We start from the raw sequence: 18,938 nt of genomic DNA, 5'->3' as shown, positions 1-18,938 counted from the left end.
GAAAAATTGTAAGAGGTACTCATGATATTCAACCTTTATTGCAACCAATAACTTTAGGAGTTGGATTTAACAAGGTTGAGGTTTTGTTCTGATTTATAATGTCTCTAGATAGAAGAGGCTGCATTCCCCAAAGATCCTTGGCCTTGTATCAGTAGCAACAGAAAAAAACTGGCAGATTCAGAATGCTGGGCTAATGACACACCTGGACCTGCCCCACGAGGAAGAACTACTCAATCCTGACCACGATGGTTTCTTCACTGGCAAGGCCCACTTAGTCAATGGGAAAAACCACAATTCGTGACTGAATTTTGCTTTCTCCTTTTCTTTGTACACACATGATGCAAGCAGACATGAGCCTCCTCTCTAAAGACCTCAGCTGAAGCTGTAAGTTACACACTCTCCATACGAAGACATAATTTCACTTGTGCAAGATGGGGTAAGGTTACAGCAGCACTGGTCAATCACAGGAGGAACAAGAGCATAAATGCTGGGAATTTAGTCCTTGCCAAGGCTGGTTGGTTGTGTTTCCATAGGGCAAGCATGAACATCTGCAAGGATAGCAAATACCACACTGACAGGCTTTCTGTGTATGTGTGACTCAGCTGCCCAATACCATGTAGGGAGCTCCAAACTTTAATACAGTTCTAATACAGAAGCAATGAGGTTTGGGAAGGATATTGCCGTTGTTGTTCATAAGAAATAAAATAATATTCAAGACCCTTGACTTCAGGTAGTATTTCTCCACGCACTTACTGAAAGAAAATAATAGTACCAAGTTAGAAAAAAAAAAAAACAAAAAAAAAACCAAACCAACAAATAAAAATCACTGAGTGTTGCCCTGTAATTTTCTGCAATCATAAATTTTCCAGGAACAAATCATAGCTATTTATTACATTACCCCAAACCAACACTAGCCTGGGCCCACCTCGGTCCCTGACATCAACAGCCCTGATCTCACCCCGATTAGCCGGGTGGCTGCCAGCCAGCAAGGCAGCACATTGCAGGAAAGGTCAAAGTTCAGTTTTCATATTTAAAGAAAGAACACATGCATACATATATACATTTGATGATCTACAATTGCTAACTTGTATTTACAAGCAAGGACTGTAGAGCCTGGGCAAGCACGTGTAACAGACCAGAAATACGGCTTTTTTACAGTCACTGTGCAGACAACTGTACTTTTGATTAAAATGGTCAGCTACAGGAAAAAAAAAGTAAACACTTTCTGGGAACCCAGATGGTTTATTCAGTACCACCCTATAACAAACAGCTCCAAAAACAAAGCAAAAAAGATGAGGGAAGAATTCTTGTGTTTTCCAGACTCTTACTTGACTTTTTACAGAACTGCTTTCTCCAACAAACAAAAAATAATAAATTGTTTCTCATCTACCTTTCACATGAAGAAAGGCATGTCTGTGAGTGCAAAGCATAAGAAGAGAAAACCAAACCACTTTCCTGGAAACAAGAAAGCTCAATAAAGGAATTCAATGCTCAGATTTTAATTTCCCATAAGAAACTGCACATTATGCAAGGCAACTTGCTTCTTCAAACCATAGATATGCTGCTCTCCTGCACCCAAATTCTTGTGACATATTCTCATGCTCTGCACTTTGAAGATATAATAGGCATGAGTCCAAACTGAAACTTGTTCAGACCTAAAAATGATTTGTCCTCTAAGGCACTTTGGTGCAGTCTCAGTTATGAATAAGTTCTAAGAGAGACACTATCAAAATTGTTATTCGAATTAAAGTTCTGCTGGAAATTGCTGTGGAACTTCTTTTTTTTTTGGCTCTCACATCTCACATTTTAGAATATTTATTCTTAAACAATAACTATAATAAACAGTAATAATTCCTTCAAAGTGTAAAAACAAATTAGCATAAACTGTGAAACCAAGCTGGAAAGTTGTAAAATCAGCTTTAATCTTCCTATCCATTTTTTCAATGTTTCAAGCCATCTGACTAGTCAAACTCCTGTTTAGATAACTATGTTTTCTGCAAGTTTTCCCTCTCAGTTTTCACGTTTCTGTATAAAATACCTAAGAATAGATGCAAAATGCTTACAGAAAGAAGTCATAACCAGCATAAATATCACTACAGTCCTAAATTTTCAACCAAAAACTATAAAAAAATGGTAATGAAAAGGTGGGATCCTACCCACAAGCAAAGCTCTGGATGAGCAAGCTTCGCTCCCACGTTTTGTCAAGAAGTTCTTTTCTCAGTGGCACTGTGGAAACGGGACCCCTGGAACATTCCAGCTGCTGACAGGCATTTTTTATTCTTTTCTAAAAAGACATTCATGTGCACGGATGGACAAGAACAGGACGTGTCAGACTCTGTACACTCAAAAACAATCTAGTTAAAAATCTAGAGGCCTTTTTTTTGTCATGTTTCACACTACAGCCTTATTTTCACATCGCAAAAGGATCCTGCCCATATCCAGAAGATTCGACAACACAAAAAAAAAAAAAGCTTTCTTTTTTCTCTCGCTCTCACCCTTCTTTCAACTATCCCAATCTCAAAAGATCTTTTTGCTCATGTTTTCAAATATCTCTCACCATTATTAATGGCCCAGAGCTAATCAAAGAGATGCCTCAGCAAATATCGCTGTTCCCACTAGTGGGAAAGTCCATCCTCCCTCATGCTTTGCAGAGTCTATCAAAAATTCACATTGCCATAAGCAAGTAGTTTATAAAATACAAAAAATGTAATTACACATCTTCTGTTATGTCACAGGAACTGACCTTCAGCCCTACATCACTGTTGTTGCAAAGGACCCCACTTCCTTAAAATACCAGACAGCTGCTTTCTCATGTCTCTCAATGAAGCCTCCAGAGGCTAATTATCCCGACTACATGTTTGTCAATACAGCTTTTAAAACTCTACACAATGCATCAGGTTTACAGAAGGAGAACTGTAATTGTTGGTGGTCACTGCCTAGCACAAGAGAAGCCTCCTGAAGCTTTAATACACCCAGCCCTTATCCCAGGTAAAGTTCATGCTCCTGAACTGGGGAGCTGGAACTCAACTGTGCCAAGTCTGGAAACATCAGCTAGAAGCGGGATAGGAATAAAGGGCCCAGGCTGATGAATTTCCTTTCTTTTCTTCCCCTGTTAAATAAACTCTATTCCAGTTTGTAAAATTACTGTGCTCAATCTTTATAAAGAAATGTTCTACATTGTAGATTTGTTATGGTTCAGCACTTTGGCTGAGAATAGAAATGAAATACAAGCACAGAGATGTAAACAACTGCACTTTAGCTCTGCCAGACAGTTATGAGGTATAGCTCATCAATATGAAAAAAAACAACCCACTTGGCTCCAGAGAAGACTTCACAGATTAAGTATTTAAAACTTAAGAGGGACAAAAATAACTCCCAGATCCAACAACAACATATATCTGTGTTTGAACAGATATATGAACATAAATATAAAAAGTAATCCCATGATACTAATTCGTCTTCGAGGAAGCTGATTTTTGCCACCAAAAACCCACATGGAAAGTTAGAACTTTTTTTGTTCATCTGAAGTGGAAATCCATCAGAAGATAAACAAAACACAACCTACAAACAATACACAAGTTTCAATCACAAATGGGTATAGGCTTCATCTGGTTATGCCACCAGCCTTTCGAGAGCAACCTTTCTTTCAATTCATTATCTTCTTTCTTATTTAGTATTTGCTATGTCTGTCATCTCTCAGCTCTAATATATCAAGAAGTTCCCCAACTCCTCTACCTTGAATCCATTATCCTCATCATCTGCAATTTTACCTCACCTGAAGTCCTTGGAAAAGAGAAGTAGAGCAGAACAGCTGGTTGTTGTTTCTACATCAAAGGCAACATCATGGCTTTAGTTCATCCTGTGAAGGAGGCAATAAGCACCAATCTCACCATATATATGGTGAGTGCCCAGATGAAAGAAAAGCTTATGATGAGGGCAATTCAGAAATCAGTGGAAAATCCATAACCTTGTACTAATAGTTTTGCAGACTTGCTCAAATAATTGGTTTAAATATATTTTCAGGGAAAAAAAAAAAAAAAGAAAACACCTTGAAGCTTTCACAAATTTAACATTGCAGAACACTAATTTCTTTGGTATAATAGCTACCTATTTAGAACAGGAATGGCTTCAAGACTAAGAAAAGAGTTTCCACTTCATCATTTTCATATATTGCCTATTACTGTTTTCTAGTATCACAGTAAAGGGATTTGCAGTCCAAAACAGTGATATGTGTACTTTACAAGCCCCCAGAGAGTATCAATAATGATATACACACTGGTATGGTGCCACTTTAATTCAAAATAGAATTATGTTCAACATTTGTTTTCTGAGCACAGCATCCACTCAGTGTTAATTTCATAGTTACCAAGATAGAGGAACAAAAAAAACCCCACCACTATGTCCTCCTTTAGACTATAAATATTTTTATTTGTTTACTTTTTACAATTATTAAATTAGGAGCAAGGTAACAATTTCCACCTACTACTATCAAACTATGAAACCATAGGAAGAGACTCCACCAGGAAACAGCATATGAAAATGCTCTGAAAAAAAACAGAAGGCTGATAACTAAGATACATAAAATTTTCACTCCTTAGCCTCATATTATACATTTAAAATATAGCTAATCTAGAGCACACTATACACAAGATACTTTGCAAAATCTGAATTATCCTCACCCCACAACAATTTAGTGCAGTTTTGTTTGGCAAACCACTTTCACATCAACTAAGTGCTTCCTCACATAACTTCTGTATTGCCTATACCTTTATGAAATTTAAATACCATCTCTAAATGGTAACAACTCACTGAAGTCTGAGATACTCTAGTGACCACACATAACTGTAAATACTACAGTTCAGATCACTGCAAACCCGAAGGATTCGAGGAGGTGACACGAGATTATTTTACTGACACTACACCGTGGCTGGATCCCCTCTGCACCCCACCCTAGTGGAAGTGCCAGCTGCTCCCATGACTAATGCTGATGTCCTCATTGACTCAGCTAGAAGAGGGGTCTCTGCTTCTGGCCAGCTCACTCATTGGTTTTTGAGGCAGAAAGGCTACACACCATTGCAGTTCCACAGTCCTGTACAGTCAGAGATTGCACAGTGCTCTCATGTGATTCACGGCCTCCAAGACCACTTGTTCAGCACTAGTGAGGCAATTTAACTATAACAGTTACTTGAAGAAGTTTTTATGTTTAATTAACAGCAAAAAATACACTAAAAAGTTCTCTTGGAAATCTTCCTAAAATGACAGATGTGTATTAATTATCATGTTCTAAGATTATATTAATTCTATTGATTCACAGTATCATATTATAGAATCATAGAACAATAAACCCAGCACTGCCAAGTCCACCACTAAGCAATTTTTGAAACTTCATGCATAAACACACACAAGAAAAGCAATGATTTATTTATGACCTTCCAATTAACTTTATGCTTTTTTCTCCAAGCCCAGAGCTAATCCTTAATATGGAAGTGACATTTACATTTTCTGCATCTTAAATGTTGAGTTGGAAAAAGTCTAACAAAAAACTGGCAAAAAACATGACTGCAAAAGGATTTTCAAAGACCAAGAAAAATTTGATGCAAGACAACCTAATCTGCAGCAAGGACATTATTGTCCTATTGCTACTTTCTGCAATGCCTATATCCTCATCATCCCTTTGATATCCATAAAGCATGAACTTCAATGAACTGTTTTCATTGGCAAACAACTTTTTAGTTTCTTAGAAAAATACTGAGTTATAATTACCTTTTAATATCATTTACAGCACTTTCCAACAGCTGCAGCATCCCCTACCTCAGACATCAAGCTACCTCTCTTTCCCTAAAAAAATCCTCAAGAGAGACTGTTTCTATGAAAACAGCTGTGTAAAAACGTAGCTCATGGCCACCTCCCAGCTGACTGACCAGTCACCAGGAAGGGCTGAGCTCAGTCCTTCCCAGAGCATAAGCACAACTTTGAGCCTTTCCCCTCTATGCAGCTCTCAGACAGGTGTGAAAATGATCAAAACCTTCTTGAATGACTACAGCTTGAACTGAAATAATAGCTTCATATACAAAATCTATTAATACTCTCAATTTGGAATATCTTCCTTCTTGAACTAAATTTTAACAAGGAAAAACGTGTACGTTAGGAACATTATGTAAGTTACCATTTCTTACTATTTTCCAGAGATATTTGTATTCTTTCTGAACTAGAGCTTCTGAAAACCTCTGAATTGCTAGCTATCCTCAACATTCCAATAAGAGAAAAGTTTTTTCCCCCCATCTGCAAAATGAGTAAGCAACTGACTAAATATAGCATAATAGTACTTTTTACCTTAAAGTCTGCCTTTGCCTTCAGTGGGCATCCATCAGAAGCACACATGGTACTTGCATTTACAATGTAAACATACAAACACCAACAACACTTTCACTCGCTGTGAAAGCAAAGCACTACTGATACCTCAGAGCTTTTTGGATTTTTTAGCTTTTGTAGATTTTAGAAGTAGTTGTGTAGTAAATGTAGATTTTAATGTAACTGCATTATATCCCTTACCTTTTAGTATACTAGCTTACACATACCCAACCCTATTACCCCATTTCATATCAATCCCTCTAAATTCCGTTAGCATGTTTAGTTTTCTTTACAAGGTAGAATTGTAGAATTGTCCACAAATGGACAATTTCACAGGCATAAGCAGCGAAGTTACACTTTCCCAAAGATAATGATAAACCCTTTCCAAAACAATGTTAACTCTGATTTTCCTTCCACCTCTTCTAATGTACCAGTTTACATCTTCCATGGGACAGGTCAGACATATCCTCCAATAAATGGATAATTCTTCTATTGCCATTCTGAAACGATGCAGGGATAACCACACAGCCCCTTTGACATTTCTCTATCATCAAGTGAAAGGCTGCACTCATTCACAAGTGGAGTGTAGTTTATAATATACCTGGAGATATTCTATATGTTCTCCAAGAAAACTGAATACTGTAAATATTGATTGAGAACTCACCGACAGCTTTTCTAGAATAAAAATGTTTAAAATGTTCAGCAGTCAAAAGACGGATGTGCAGACCTGCTGACTGACTGGTTTGTTTTGTATTCTTTCCGAATTTGAACCCTCTGAGCTTATCAGCAGAATCAGCTATGTAACGCTATTGAAAGCATCCTGTTTACATGCAGAAAAATGGGCTGTCATCACCTTAATCTTTCTTATAAGTACTCAGAAAAAAGGATTTAACTTACTGCCCAGAGTGGTTATGGACTCACCATCCCAGGGGGTGTACAAGACCAGGCAGGATGCAGCTCTGAGTAACTTGGTCTAGTGGAAGGTTTCCTGCCCACTAAAGGGGTGTTGGAACTAGATGATCTTTAAGACCCATTCCAACCCTAATAATTCTATAAAATTTGATGTTAAATTTAGTTGCAAAATACTATTCTAAGATTAATTCAAATTTTAAACTCCATTCACTATTTGGATTCTGGACAAGAAGCTAAAGCAGTTTTGCAAGCGAAAAGGAAACATTTGCCTGTGCAAACCAAAAACATCAGGACTTCAGTGGTGACATGACAAACAACGTATCACTTAGAAGTAAATGAAAGCATTAATCATCAGATTTCAGAAAAGCAAGAAGCCCTCTTCTGGTACTGGAAGTTAATTAATGTTTAAGATATCGCTTGGATTCCACTTCCAGTTTTCAAAGAAGATTACAAAATGAGTTGATTTAAAAAAAAATTAAAGAGAAAAAATATTCCACCACACATCTCCCAAACACTGACATGAACTTAACAGCATAAAATTGAGTACAATCAAAACCTGCCATGTATATGGGATAGGAAGAGGGCTATTGTAATGGTTGACCCTGGTTGGATGCCAGATACCCACCAAAGCTGCTCTATCATCCTCTTCTCAGATGGACAAGGGAGACAAAATATAACAAAGGTTCATGAATTGAGATATGTTCTGGGAGAAATCACTCACCAAATACTGTCATGGGCAAAGTAGACTCAAATTGGAGATATTAATTGAATTAATTACTATCAAAATCAAAGCAGGATAATGAGAAGTAAAATAAATCTTAAAAATAACCCCTTCCCCCCACCCCTTCCTCCTTCACAGGCTCTACCTCCTCCCCCACCAGTGGCTCAGGGAGACAGGGAATGGGGGTTACCAGTCAGTTCATCACACGTTCCTGCCACTGCTCAGGGAGAAGAGTCCCTCCCACAGAAGACAGCCCTTCACAAACTTGTCCAACTCCATCCCACGAGGTGCAGTCCTTCAGGCACAGGCCGCTCCAGTGTGGGTCCCTCACAGGGTCACAAGTCCTACCAGGAAAACCTGCTCCAGCATGGGCTCCTCCTTCCATGGGTCAGCAGGTCCCTGCCAGGACCCTGCTCCAGCACAGGTTTTCCACAGGTTCACAACATCTTTTCAGGCAACCACCTGCTCCAGTGGGGGAGCTCCTCCATGGGCTGCAGGTGGATCTCTGCACCCCTGTGGTCCTCCATGGGCTGCAGGGGCACAGCTGCCTCACCATAGTCTGCACCACAGGCTGCAGGGGAATCTCTGCTCCAGCACCTGGAGCACTCCTCCACCTCCTTCTCCACTGACCTTGGTGTCTGCCAAGTTGTTTCTCTCGCGTATTCTCACTCCTCTCTTCTCTGGCTGCAATTACATCCCTGCAATAACTTTTTTTCTTTCTTAAATTTCTTATCACAGAGGTGTTATTTTCATTCCTGATTGGCTCAGCCTTGGCCAGCAGCATGTCTGTCCTGAAGCCGGCTGGCATTGGCTCTGACTGACAGGGGGGAAGCTTCTGGCAGCTTCTCACAGAAGCTCCCCTGCTACCAAGACCTGGCCATGCAAACCCAATACAGCTGTCCAGATCAGGAAAAGTTAATGTCTTTCAGCCTTTTAATCAGTATTGAAAGTGGTGCAAATCTCAACTTGCCTCACTTTTCTTCTCCCCTCTAAACACTGGCACATGACAGAGTCACCTGTTGTTCCCCACTGTACCAAGCAACAAGTACAGTCAAATCCAGAGCATCTCACAACTATGGGGGCAACAAGGCAATCCCTTGGACCATAATAATTCTGTAGGCTTCATGTCATATCTTTTTCCATAGCAGCGTCTTTCACTCAAAACTGAACATCACATCTAGGGTTTCCAATATTAGCTGCTGCAACAGAGGTGGTGCAGGCCAGGATTCAAAAAAATCTTTGCGGAACTGAATAAGCCAAGTGCTGCTCACATAATACTTTTATGCACATACAGTCAAACCAAGCCTTCTGGAAACCTATTTAACAGACACTGGGGAAACTCACAGAAAGCATTTACCCAGCTCTGGAGCATATTTTATAGTCTTAGGATTCTAGACTTACTCTGATTTCTAGAGAGCAACAGCCCATGCAGCACACACACACAGAGTCCAGTGCAAGACTGTTTTCCCTAATAAAAATAAACAAAACAAAATAAACAAACAAAGCCAAAAACCACAAAAGAAAACCACATTCCAGTACTGAAATGCTATATAGGCTTCATAAGCTTATTGATCAGTGCTTTGTTTACTACCAGTAATGACAGCAGGACCACCTGGTTTCTGCCATTCACCCAATACCACTGATGCAATCAAACTGTCCGAGGCAGCATGTACAGAGCATGTCACCTCTTACAGCTTCTCTACAGTAAATCATCCAAACTGAGTCCATCAACCCCAAGATTAGCTGCATGGAAGTTCATTTTATTCCTCTAGGAACCTCTAATCCAGAATGTTCATGGAAGAATGTCTAAGTCACCCGAAGATAGTGCCACTAACACAACCACTATAGGTACATTTTGCATAGAAAATTCAATACCTGCTCTAGACACCTATAGCATGTATTTATATATATAAATGACATATATACACACACATTTTTGAAGTAAAACACTGCTATTTTGGACATTTTCTGAGAGCAACAGCTCCCTTGAGCAAATATTGCAGACTACTTTCACTACTTAAGCAAGACTTCACATGCAGGAACACAAACTTTCATTGCAGCATTATCATACAAGACCTTTTATCCTATCTCTGGGAAAGACAGGGAAAAATATCTGAATTAAATAATAAAAATAATAAATCAGCATTAAAGTCCTAGAAAAGGTGCCTTCAAAATAAAAAACAACAACAACAAAAAACAACAAAAAACAGAGAGCATGGGCATGCGAAGAAAGAGAAAAAAATACACTTCAGATGCATTTGTAACACAAGACTTCCCTTAATGTTTCAGACACCATTAAAGAGATGCCTTGATGAAATAGTGAAGGAATTTATTTCTGATATTTAGATATAGATACAGATATAGGTGATGATCATGTGTGTATCTATGAAAAGGTAGGAGAGTTACAACAGGTGAAAAATAACATAAAAATTCCTTGGTTCTTATAAACCTCTTCACTGTGAGAGCAATACAAAATCAGATCTAGTGTGCACATATAGCCTTACCTTTTCTTTCTATAATTAACTAGTGATGCTTTTAAAATATGCCTAAGGCACTGCAAGATGACTCTGCTTCACCCAGAAGAGTAACGGTGACTCTCCCCCACGCAGCCCCTCAGCACATTAAGGAGAAAACTAGCAAGTTAGGGTTCAGGGAATTCTATGTTATTTTTGAAACATAAAACAAAAATAATAGAAACAAAACATTCATAGTGAAGTCTAATTATTTTTAATAAATTTTCTGGTTAGTAAATGTCGTATCTTGTGAAGTTTCTCATTTACTATGGCTCTAAGCAAAGTTAAAGTTGCTGTCAGAGAGAGAAAAGGAAAGAACACAGAGAAAGCACATCCTACTCTTCTTTATCTCCTAGCAAAATACAACCTAACTATCATCAGATATAAAAACAACTAAGTCACCTATGAAGATCCATACTTCATTGTTAAAACTGCATTAGTTTAATAGAATTCTGACCTGTTCTATGTGGCCATCCAAAATCTTGCCAATGATCCTTTCAACACAACCTTCAATAAACACGGTCAGCAAATAAATATCCAATAAACAGCAGTTTAAACAGCAGTCAGCTTAACCTTTCCCCTGTCTTTAAAAAATGCCAGACTGTTCAGTGTTTGCTCAAGACTCTTCTTTTACCAACAGTCAATTTGAATGAGCCGGTGCAAGTGCACTGTTCATCCCCTCCTGAGAGGAGGATGCATTTATGTGAAACATGAGGAGAATGCCTAATGCTGAAACATACTCTCTGCATCCTCAATGAGATTTTATTACAGGGCTCTCTTTCTTCTCCCTGGTGTGTGCCAGCACGCCTGCAACCATTCTACTTCTTTTATGGCCAGACACTATCTGTACACTTGTATTTACGTTTGGTATACACACACTCACTATATATTGCACGTGCTTTATGACCCCATTGGGGCTACTCAAAAAATAATCAAACCTGCTACTCCAAGTGATAGTATGCAATACTGACGTGAAAAATATTCTGCTAATATTCCATACAGCTAACTGTCTGGCTATTAACAACCAGATTTAAGAACTATTTTGGCTTCCAAAAGCATTAAGGGCTTGAATTTTCAAATATGTCCTCAAGGTAAGTCTATTTTATAAACTAGCTCTGTGGTCCTCAGAAAAAACTTTGGCAGTTCAATTAAAGTACAAACAAGTTTTTAATTAAAAATAGTTATTTTGTCTATTGTATCAGAGCTCCATATGATAAAAATTTACAATTTCTGAATTTGTCAACAAAACATTACAGGTTAAAATCTCTATTAAAAAATCCACAAACAAACAAGGAAAGAAAACAAAACAAAACAAATCAAAAAACTACAACACCATAACCAACTTCCTAGAGCCTGCAACTCTTTAAAGAACATTACTAATGCAACTGTCATTTTTTGTTAAAGAAATATGACTTATTAAAAGAATGCCTTTTACCAAGATCTTTGAGTATCTTGGGCTGTGACAATTAGATTTAACCAGCTTTGATAAATAATAAAAGAGCCTGGCAAACACTCAGTTTTTCTAGTCCTCCACCTACATCGTTCTACAGTTCCTATCAATACATTATTTATATTTCAGGAGCATTCTCCATGAGGTGATCGCCTTCTACAACAGTAGGAAAGAAGTCTATTGCAAAGATCATTTATTTCAAGAGAGCAGGGAAGTATAAAGTTATTTTAAAAATTCAGTTTCCTAGTCATAATAAAAATGCATGTTACAAGTAATAGGACAGAGAAGCTGCTATTTTAAGTGAAAATCTCTTTGAATTATTGAGTTAGAGAAAAACACTATCTATGGCAATACCTTTCACTATTGTCTTTGATAAAATAATAAAAGTTCAATAAAATGAAGCCTTAAAAATACAATTTCTCTTGATGGCTTCTGTATCTTCCTTGCTTTTCCCATTTATTTGTTTCTCTTTCTTTTCACTATATTGTTAATATGCCCTCCACTTAACACTGTATTTCTCATTCTGTCACTATGTCCTTTCTAAAACACTGTCTCTTTAACACCACTTATGCTGCAGGACTGACCTCAGGAATTTTCAGAGATGTCTGACTATTTGGTTAGGGGCAGGGAGGAGAGGGGGATATATCACATATCTCCACTCACTGTCCTGGATTGATCATCCCCATCATTCAGCCCTACAGAGCAGGGTTTCCCCCTAACATAACCCCACAAAACAGAGCAGGAGCTTCAGAAAGTTCTTGTGCTGCTGGAAACTAGATTTTCTTAATAGTTGCAATACAACAGGGCATGTTGTGTTATCTTGAAAGTCATCAGAGGCTTTATAGGCTGATACGCCCAACTGACAGTACCCCCAGTGTGACAAAATGATTTTGTTTAAATTCAAGTTTATCAAGCAAGACTTGGTAATTTTAAAAGACTAGGAAGACACACAACTCCAACCAAATCTGTTATTGAAAGCATTCAGCAGTGAAGTAAGATGATAAAAAGAAAATATTATGGAATTTTTTTCAGAGTCTTCCTATTCTATCTACTGTTGTTGATGCTATGCCATTGTCTATTTCTCCTTTTAGTGGAGAAAAGGAGATGACATCATGTAAAGATGTCAATCTACCTTTTTTGGAATAAAGACAAGGAAGAACGTCTTATCTTTCTGTTTAGTGCTCAATGCAACATGCAGAGGAAGACAAAACCACAGCAACTGTATTACAGAAAAACTGTTAACTTGAGAACATAATTTTGGAAACAAGGTATGGCAAAGTAATACTCTCCAGAGAATTATATTCACTGTAAGTTACAGAAATAAATATTATATTTTCAAATTCAGAGACAGAGTAATAATCTATCAGCTATTCTTGCATGAAACAAGATTTAATTTTTCTGTATCCTGGCTTCATCCTGAGTTTTTAAGCAATGCATGCTGATGTTGGCAAAGGTTCATATTAGTTTAATTAGTTACACCTAAGATAGTCACATGCGTAAGTGTTTGCTGAACCAGTCCTCCAGCAGTTTCATTTGGCATCTTTTCTTCTCCCCTGTTTTGTTGATTGCAGTTGATACTTGCAATGAAGAATTAAAATATTTTTCTTCTACACGTGCACTGTACCTTCATACTCTTTTAAGGAAATGTCCACGTGTGGGGAAGCAGAACATTGAGGGCTTTCTAGGTAGCAGAGAAACTTTCCAATTTTTGCTCATTCAACATTTAATCTCTTATTAATCATTTTCAGTATCAGCCAGTTCCATACTTGTTCCTATTCAAAACAGACTGCAGCCAGGTAATTATTGCTTCTTCAAATATGTGGGGGTTGTGTTTTTTCTGTTAACAAAGTTTGGGTGAAAGTTTAAGGCATCCGTTTATCAAACACCCTGTCCCTCCAAATCAACAGGAGAAAGAAAAACAAAAACAAACAAACACACACCCCAAACACCAACAAAATAAGAAAAACAATGAAAAATAAATAAACAAACAAAAACATAACAGGCAATAAAAACATTCCCTTCTTCTCTATCTGAAATAGAAGGCAAGTAGACTGAAGAACATATATTCCACCTGATGGCAATTAGATATGCTGAAGACTGCAATACAACTTAATTAACATTACAGATATGAGATAATGTGTAAGAGGGACAAATCTAGGAGCTGAAATGTCAACTCTCTGGTAGTTCAATATTTGATTTGTTCATTTTTATTCTGAGCTAAGAGCTGACCCTCTTTCTAGCATGTCCCTCGCTGAGTAATTCTAGGAAAAGTACTTTGTGTTTTGTATTCAGATCAAGACTTTTTTATTTTGACTAGTCTTTTCAACTGGTTTACCTTTAGTCACAACCAACAGAGAGGTGCAATAAGGAGGCAGTATTCAGAGATAGAGACTGGAAGCACCACCCATGTGCACAATCCAGGAGTTATTCTCGTATGCCAAGCTCCATTTACCCCATTTGAACCAACGGAGTTAAAACTTTAAGTCCTCTTTTCTGCTATTAACTCTCAAATGGAAGTATAACAGGGATTAAACCACTTCAGGACTCTCATTCTCTGGCACACAGCTGTGCTTGCTCTCTGCAGAAAGTCCCAGCCATGTCCCAGTTTTATTCCAGGTCACATAACAACCCATGCACCAACAGTTAAGTGAATAATACTGTATTTCCCTATTTTTACCAACCAGTGATTCCACACAACACAGCAGTAGCTGCATGCTTGTCTGCAGAAACTCAAAAGATGATGCTGACTCCCTAGAGTCGCCCCCCAGTGAACAAGAAAATAAACTCAACTCCAAGAATAAATGTACTGATGGTTCATAAGAAGCCTTGACAACAGATATAGCTAGCAACAGGGAGGGGAAGAAAAAACCAACTAATTCTCATGCTGCAGAGGAATACCCCAAAATATCAATTGTATGCAGAGATTTTTAATTAGAAGATCACCAAATCAGTGCTTAACTGAGTGTGTGCTCTACCACATGCAAACAGAAAGGACTGACACAAAGACTTTTCTGAGGAGATGATCTTAGAAGACACTTCTTCAAAAGTACAACTCAAAACAGCGGAGAAAACAAAGCTCACAACTTTATTAGCCTAAATTAATCTGATTAATTCTAATACAGCCAATAAAGGTTCTTTATCTAGGGATATACATCTACTTAAGTCTGATTTAGTATAAGGTGATTGTTTGAAAACATGAAGAAGACACTGGGTGACAGCACAAACCAAAGCAAAAGGAAGAATTGTACAGTGACATTTGCAGCTCTGTTTGTGATTTTAAGAGCCAGAAATTAAAAAAAAAAAAACTTGGTCTCTAAAATCCTACTGAATTTCAACAGCACTGAGATATCTTACTCTCTTAAACACCACAGATTTTAACTTTCAAGTGCTTTTTCCTAGCAATAAATAGGACTAGTCAGTCACTCTACCACTGAATACCTATCCAAATGACACATCTTTGGAAGTATTGTCATTCCTCAAGAAAATAATGCATTCACTCTCTTTCTTCACTTTACCCAAGGTAAGAGTCCAATAGAGGTGAGAAGTTGGGTGTAAGTAGTGACAAATCAACTGAAAAGCAAGAGATATGACAGACTTGTTTCCTATATTCCTGATTCATAAAGATGCCAGCAGTGGAGCTACAATAACTCACATAAGTCAGGATTTTCCACTTTACTGTTGAGTATTCAGAAACTTGGCTCTCCTCCCTCCAGCCAATTGATGGGGTTTCATTGGTTTTTTTGGATTTGGTTTTTTTGGGGGGGTTGGTTTTTTTTTAACTTTTTTTTTTAATTGCATACATAGTTTACATAGCAAAATGTAACCTTTCTTTATTTCTAACTCAAGTTTTTCTGGTCTTCTGTCTCTCTGGAGAGAAGCCTAACAATGTCAGGCTTTGGAGCCTGAAATAACAAAATAAGAGTCAAAATTTAATAAAAAAAATTTTTATGAAAGTCCCACTTGGGAGGACAGGGGGTTTGAGAGGGGTGAGGACACTCAAAGGGATTTATGCACAAAGACTTTTTAACATCCATCTTGTATTTAATGTTAGAAGTTTGTTACCACCCTAGACTAGCAGCTTACCTGTACATCAGTAGTAATACAGAATGGGAGACAGGATTTCCAAGCTCATCATCCTTATCTTGCCAGACCACTATATCCTAGCTATCTTTGAAAAGGAAGGGCCAGTAAATAAGACACAGCTAAGCCTGTGGCTTACATAAAACACTCCAAGTGAATCCATCTGCCAATATACATACTGGAAATCTAATCAATAGTAGGTTTTGTATGTTTGCATAGCTGTTATAGACAGATGCTCTTATCACTGTTATTTTATCCATACTTTTTAATAAAGTGGATGACTCAAATCATTGCCTTCTTCCTCCTCTTCCAATCTGGTTCTCTGATTTTCATTTATTTGCATTTCTCTTCACCTTTAATTTCCTTCTTTATTTAACAGCTTTCTCCACCACTTCCACTAGCCTTTCCAACCTCTCCTTTTGCCATGTGATTTCTTCTTTTCCTTCGTGCAACATACGTGGGTAGAGCCCTTCCCAAATTTTCGTTCGCGAAGCCTAGCCATGAATTGAATGAATGAATTTCTTCTTTTCCATCTTTGTGGTTTCCTTATACTTCACTCTCTGACTTTTTTCTCTTTCCCTTTCCCTGCTGTTCATAAGAATCAGATTCATAGAATAGCTCACGTTGGAAGGGACCCATAATGATCAAGTCCAACTCCCTGCTCCTTGCAGGACTACCTAATACTAAACCATATTATTTATAGTGTTGTCCAAACACTCCCTGAACTCCAACAGGCTTGGTGCTGTGACCATTTCCCTAAAATATGGAATACTTCATGAATTTGCATGTCATTCTTGCACAGGGGTTGTGCTAAATAGTTCTGCATCTTTCCAATTGTAGCATACGTGCTGCTGAAGTGAGCACAACTGGATGTCTGTTGGATGTCTCCTGTCCCTTTCCAATAGCCCCAAGTTAGCAGATCAGTTCAGATGCCAGCAGCATTCTCACGAGGGGGAGCGGAAAGGCAGGTACCGATCTCTTCACTCTTGTGACCAGTGACGGGACTCGAAGGAATGGTCTGAAGCTGAGTCGGGGGAGGTTTAAGTTGGATATCAGGAAAAGGTTTTTCACCCAAAGGGTAGATGAGCACTGAAACAGGTTCCCCAGGGAGGGACAAAATCACAGCCCCAAGTCTGTTTAAGGACAATGCTCTCAGGCACATGGTGTGATTCTTGGGGTGTCCTGCACAGGGTTAGGAGTTGGACTCAATGACCCTGATGGGTCCCTTCCAACTCAGCATATTCTATGATTCTATGATTGTAGGCTCCCAGTTAATGCTCTGAACACCAAGTCACTCATAGGTGAAACACAGTAGCGTAAAATTTCTTTTTGTGGAAAATTACATTTCCTCTAATTAAGGAAGAGCCTAAGGATTTGTACCGTGACTGCTGTACCACTGTACACTACCTCAATGCTGAACACATCAACTTCCTATGAGCAATCCTTCTTCCTATAAATGACATACAAGTGTCTCATCTTGAGAATTAACGCACCCTAGCCCTGGCCCCAGCAGGGTTACAGTGCAGCAGCTCCCCCAAAGGCTTCAGAGGGGGTGGATTAATGGATGGTTACTGTCCACTTCAAAGTACAGAAGGCTGGTCTCACCTTCAATAGGGTATTAATTACATTATTCTTGGACCCAAAAATGTGGGACAGAAAGATGATGTGGAACATTACCAGCCTTTTTGAGAGCCCATTTCATTGGTTAACTGTACTCACAGCTGTGAAGCTCTTTTCAATATTCAGCTTAATTATGTCTCTGCTGACGCTTAAAGACCATTACTTCTTATAATGCTTATCATGGTCAGCTATCTAAATGTGTTTATTTTGCAGAACATGAATAAGTGATGCATCTAATCACAATGCAAGTGTTATGCAGCTTCACAACATTTTTGTTGTCTGGTATAATGAGCAAGCTCAGAATAGGCCCTTGTCTGTTGGCACTGTCACTCTGTCAGAGAATTTCCATTCATTTAGTAGCTCCAGGTTGGCAGCTAAAGCAATCGTTAGTGGCCAAAAAGCATCCATCCACCAAAGCCACAGACCTTCATTCAGGCATAGACAGTTCAAAGTACACTCAAGCTCTCCTGCTAAAAAATTCAGGGTTTCAAGACAAAGATCTGTAGAGAAACTGAACACCTGAAAAGTAAAATCAGAAAAAATGGGAACTCCTGCAGTTGGCCTGTCATTAGCAACAGGTCGATAAGAAATGGGCTGATGGCAGACCAGCACACGGTTACCTCTCCCCACAGCATGCAAAACCATCCCTCCTACTAAGAAAATAGTTTCGCACTCATATTTGCAACTGCCAAAACCAAGCATGAACTCCTTTTCTTTTCTGATACTAAAATGCTATTAATTAAAAGTAGTAAAAATATCTTCTCTCCAGAGAGGAAGAGAAGAGCACTTTCTCAAGTGGAGTATTTTCTGAAATACTCCATGGTTCATACTACCCCAACACCGGGCAACCAGGTTTGCTCCCTTCTGAGCACAGAATCTTGAGAAATATTTCCCCCACACCTCCCTGAAAAGACAACCTGCTCTCTGGCTGTTTGAGCTGAGAGAAGCTTTCTCCTGTTAGGATGAAACCCCGCAATGGTCAATCTCTAATTTTCTACTTATCATTCAATAACATAAGAAAAGCGTATATATGGTCTCTGCAAGAAGCTGAAGGAAAATCAACTTCTTTTCTTCCCTCCTGGTGAGTCACAGTACTGGTAGAGATGTAAAAAAATAAGTATTTCTTTTATTTAATCTACATTTTCTCCACGTTTTCCTCAAGGCTATGGATCCTTTGGAAGTCCCTGAGCAATATCAGTTCTTCTCCTGCCCTCACTGCTACAGTGTTGTACAGTAACAGAGAATTTGCCCAGTCTTCATTAAAATAGGTGAAACTGCCAACTGACAGAAA

General features: G+C 38.4%; 1 protein-coding gene and 1 non-coding gene across 4 annotated transcripts in view; both read right to left on the bottom strand.

The window, feature by feature from the left end:
- Positions 1-18,938, bottom strand: part of FRMPD4 (FERM and PDZ domain containing 4) — a 300,974-nt gene that overhangs the window by 176,571 nt on the left and 105,465 nt on the right. Inside the window, exon 1 of one of the 3 annotated variants that reach the window (XM_027675173.1) lies at positions 10,955-10,989. The exons of the other annotated variants lie outside the window; for them this stretch is intronic. The gene's annotated coding sequence lies outside the window, so the exon portion shown is untranslated. Of the gene's footprint in view, positions 1-10,954; positions 10,990-18,938 lie in introns of those variants that run through there. 3 annotated transcript variants of the gene reach the window in all.
- LOC113963812 lies at positions 16,785-16,891 on the bottom strand. Its single transcript, XR_003532970.1, has one exon. It is a non-coding gene; the product is annotated as a U6 spliceosomal RNA (small nuclear RNA).

Source organism: Neopelma chrysocephalum, unplaced genomic scaffold, assembly GCF_003984885.1.
Source record: "Neopelma chrysocephalum unplaced genomic scaffold, ASM398488v2 Primary Assembly neopelma1_25, whole genome shotgun sequence".
Classification (NCBI taxonomy): Eukaryota; Metazoa; Chordata; class Aves; order Passeriformes; family Pipridae; genus Neopelma; species Neopelma chrysocephalum.
This window is presented reverse-complemented; position numbering and strand designations above follow the sequence as displayed.